Raw genomic sequence first — 4,930 nt, forward strand, 5'->3', positions numbered from 1 at the left:
AGAAAAATATTATACCATAATCAAAATAAGAACGATTAATCTCGCACACGTACACATTAACAACAAAACATTATGTCTAAAGAAAAAAAAAACATTTTCTTGTTGAACTGAATTTCAAAATAAAAAGCTCAGTGGTATATGAGCCGGTTCAGCAAATTAGCTTCTGACGTTTCATGCTTTCCGTTGCCAGTGCAGCTGCTTGCTTTATACATGCAACGTTCGTCAAATAGCATTAATCTGAATTTATAATACAATAACAACTCTTAAATTACAATTATCTAAGCGCATAAGCATTAAAGCAACAGTGAAATAGGAGGGCATGAGCATTTGTAGAAAGAAACAGTAGGGGAGTAGTAGAAAAATACATATCTTCACATATCGAAAAGTCTCATGTTTCACTATATAATAAAGCAAATGAGCTTTTTGTTGCACTCTGTTGCTTCCACAACTTTTTTCCTGCTGCAGTATTATTCAGCGCTCTTGACTTTACAACAAATCTGCATTACCGCGAACGATTTTGTGTGGGCTGACACAGCTAAGAAAACGAAAACAACGAAAACAAATATTAATTATAACTTTTTTGAAATACGCAATAAATCAGAAAGATTCATTTTACGATATGTGTAAGCTTTAGGAATATGTGTAAATTCGTATAAAGCATATGTGGTCATTAGCATAATATTTTGGATATTAAAAAAATTAGTGAGAGGAATGCTATAAATGTATCTATCTATAATTAGTAATGAGAAATGTTAATCATTTCAATTTTTACATTATTAACTTTTTAGTGCTTTCAAGTATCCAATATTGAATATAAAAGGTGAGCCATTTCGAGGTTCCCTACTTAAAAAAAAAAACATACATAATCTTCAAATTTACTGGGAATGTTAATTTTCCTTCGAAAGAACATTTTTTGCCATTTATTTTTTGAACATTATCTCTTTAAAATAGATGGCCGCGACTACAGCTCAGATGATTCCACACTAAAAAGTCTAACGGTGTGACACGACTATGCTGGCTAATCGACTAAAGCTAAAAATGTCAAACTATTTGCTCACAGAATTGTTCTCTCAATAAATCCATTAACAACTGCGATGTCTGTGAAGTGGTGTTTTCTTGTTGAAAGCAAATATTGCCGGGATCACGAGCTTCAATTTCAGGCATTAACTAGTCGGTTTTCATGGCGTGATAATGATCGCCATTGACAATTATGTTCTCACCGGAATAATTTCTGAAGAAAAATGGACCGATGATTCCACCGACCCACAAACCACACCCAACCGTTGTTTTTTTTTTTTTTACTGAATAAAATGGCAGCTTTTGAATCTTATCTTGTGGCTATTCGTGCCAAGTCGGCAATTTTGCTGGATCACTTACACATTGAGCCAGAAATATAGCTCATCTTTGAACAAAATTTGCCTCGAAATTTTTTTTATTATTTTTGGCCCACCAAAATTCAGAGTACATACTATACATAATATCAGTCATTAGTCTCCTAGTAATCTTTCCAGCGGTTAAACTTTAAAATGATGTAACTAATATTGAAATATCGATTTAAAATGTTGGTATGTTTGGATTGTTCTACCGAAATATGAAAGTGAGATGATTTTTTTTTTTTTTGTTAATTTCGCACAAAGTGCGCTTTTTCAGTTTTTTGTTGTATAAGTAAGTATATTAAAAATAATTAGTAATAATAATTTCATGATACCTTTCCAAAATTGAAGCTGCTTATCTTTTATATCGGAAAATGTAATATCTCAAATATATTACAGTGTGTCGTTCGATAAACATCTTTGGAATTTTTATAGTAATAATGTCAGTTTTATTATGTGTGAAAAGAAAACTGATTTCTACCTTACATTTACAGATTACCTTTCATATTCAGCACAGTCAAAGATAAAAAAACTTATTTTTATTAATAACTATTTACTTAAAAAATACTAATCAATTAATAAATGACTTTTCTTGTAATTACAGATGGAAGGAGCAATATTTCAGTGAAAAACCAAAATAATTAAATTCAAATATTTATAACATGCACTATATTTAAAGGTGTAAAATTTTCAACCAAACCAACTGAAAGTGAATAACAGCTATGATAAGAGAAGCGCACGCTTGCTAAGCAAACAACAACAAAAAATTACAAAGGAGCAGGGAATGCAGGTGAAACACAAGCGCATAAATTAGCCAAATAATCGAAAAATGAAATCAACTGTTGCGCTGCAAAGTGGCATGTAATTTTGCAATTATCACTTTTCATTTCCATCTACTACACGCAGCAAGCGCCGAATACAACGTGTTGCCATATCAGAGCTAAATTACCGACGAACATACAAGAAACAACACGCTTGCGCACATATTATGAGTGATTGTGAATACACAAGTGTTATCCGTACATGTGTATGTGAGCGCATTTACTTGGATTTTGCGATTGTTGATTGCGATTACACCGCCAAAAACAAAACCGCACGAAGAAATCGCCATTAATACGTTCACTAGAGGTATTACGGACCTCAATACAACATAGTTAGTTTATACAAGCACAACAACAAAAAGAACAAGAAACAAATAAAGTATTCCGTAGAGTGCTCGCTGTTGCTGCTGTGTTGTTCATGCTGCTCTTGTTGTTGTCGCTGTCAGCGTACACGCATTTCGCGCCATATACGGCTGCTCGCACGAGATCATCTCGCACACATCCTGCTGCATCGCATCGCCGCTGACTTGCAGGTTTGCTGATTGTATGGCATTACAATTTAAATCAACTGCACCGATTTCTTTCTCTCAAAAGGTGAGTAACAGCAAAACTTTTGTTGCGCACTGCATTGCTTTTGTGCTTTGTTGTTAACTACAGAACTTTTTTTATGCATACGTTTATGCTAAATTTAATATAAGTGGCGAAATTATAGTGATTTTGTTAAGGAATTTCATTCATGTGCTAAAGTGGAATATCTTCTGGGGCGATTGATATGGATTAAGCAGCACATACTAGAGCTTTTTAAGGCTGAAGTCTATAATTCATGTAATGCTTATAATAATCTGAGACTGGATTTTGATGTGGTTGAAAAATTCTTATGTATCTATATAGTATTTTTGTCATGTGGGCTTGAAAGTAAAAAATCTCAAATACCGTAATTTTAGCATCAAAAAAATTTAAGTCATTTAATTTTACAAACAAAATCCCTTCCTTAAAAATAATATATATTTTTTCTAAGTTTGATCGCGTACCTGTCCTAACCTTTTTTGAAATTTGTAGAAGTACGAAGCACAATTTCAGGCGGAAGTATGTTTTCTCAAATCGCATTGAAATTTTCTCCAAAACCTTGTCTAATCCCTACAACAATGTTGAATATGTGTGTTGGATTACTTAATAATTATGACCGGACTCACAAAGCTTATGTTTTCTCCATTTACTTGAACAAAGTCCCTCTTTTGGCATCTAGAACCATTTTTGTTATTTAACTTAATCCAGGTTTCCTCTACATATAAAAAGGTGTACTCTTCGAGATTACAATAGGTGATAACCACGTTTTCTACATTTTAGAAGCGTTGGAAAGTAGCTTGATTAAAAGATCACATTTCTTGTAAAAATAACCTGTAATGCTTTTCTTTTTACGAATCGCTAAGCGGGAGTCATAAGAAAATACCTTGACCGGTTTGTCCTAATTGAGATTTTAAGATAGATCTCGTCTGCATGAAACAAGAAAAAGTAGACTTGTATTCACTATGTGCCTAACCTTATGCTATACATTAAATCTGGTTATATAGTATTCCCTACCTGCACCAAATTCCTAGGACATTTTGTTTGTCTAATATTTTTTTCTCCGGAATTTTTATTTTTTGAAGTTTGCGTGGTATTAAAGAAATATTTCATTTACTCGATTCATCGCTGTGGGTAAATTAAACTTATATTGGTAGATGATTTTGGTTTTCGATGACCATGGGCAACGGTTTAGTTCTCAAATGAACACCCGACAACACCTTTTTCCGGTTTGCTAACCCTACCATAAACATAATTTCCAAAACTGTTTTTATCAGAAACACGATTTTCCAACTTATTAATATTTTATTTTCAAATTTACCACATATTAATTACTGTAAATTGCCTCTCTCACACTCACTTACACTATACACTTATACTTATACACTCAAATCTCAAAACATATCTACCAAAATAATATTTTCTTTTAATTTTTTGTCTGTTTTGGTAATTAAATAATTAAATCATGATACCCTTGAAATTTTAATGAGTAAACAACTAAATCTAAGACAGTTACAACTGATTGTGTGCACGTTGTCAACTTGTGTGGAAATACAAATTTCATCTGCATAAACCCACTCAAAGAGCTCAGTGTGTACGCAGAAATCAACGCTGGGCTGCCGCGAACTTCGCATGTGGGAGTATATTTCGTCATTTTATGTCTGTTTTTGTTTTTCCTTTGTTTTATTATTTGCAGCATGATTTGTTTATATGTGCTTACTGTTTTTGTTAGTGAAAACCCGAACTTGACACTTTTAACCAAAACTAGCCACTGACATGGTTCACTAATTGCCACAGCGGATGCCCGCGAACAAAAGTGCATAAAAGAGTGTAAGTTTGTATTTGTGTGTGTGTGTAAGAGTTGTGCTATAAATCACCATCAGCGTGTAGGTTGCTGCCGTTGCACTGAATTCAAGTCGGCGCAACTAAAGCCATTATTTTAATCAGGCGAAGCGCAACGAACATTCTTACATACATTACTATTATAGTAACATTACTATTGTGTAGTAAATGTATGTTGGCCATCATCAATGCATCTACCGCTTGCTATAGGCAATTCATGCAACAAAGTGTTGCTACGCTGCTGTACTTATGTTCGTATATATAAACTATATATTTTTATGTGTTGTATTACCATGTGATTTTTCGCTAACAATTCAGTTGTTTTAGTTT

The 4,930-nt window shown here is 33.2% G+C and overlaps 1 protein-coding gene across 5 annotated transcripts in view; it reads left to right on the forward strand.

Annotated features, from left to right (window-relative positions):
• LOC108977377 (protocadherin-15) overlaps positions 1-4,930 on the forward strand; it is a 121,893-nt gene that overhangs the window by 30,743 nt on the left and 86,220 nt on the right. For all 5 annotated transcript variants that reach the window (XM_018947031.1, XM_018947029.1, XM_018947030.1 and 2 more), the window contains exon 3: positions 1,978-2,788. The gene's annotated coding sequence lies outside the window, so the exon portion shown is untranslated. The remainder of the gene's footprint in view (positions 1-1,977; positions 2,789-4,930) is intronic.

The sequence above is a fragment of the Bactrocera latifrons genome, unplaced genomic scaffold (genome assembly GCF_001853355.1).
Source record: "Bactrocera latifrons isolate USDA-ARS-PBARC rearing strain unplaced genomic scaffold, ASM185335v1 scaffold_88, whole genome shotgun sequence".
Classification (NCBI taxonomy): domain Eukaryota; kingdom Metazoa; phylum Arthropoda; class Insecta; order Diptera; family Tephritidae; genus Bactrocera; species Bactrocera latifrons.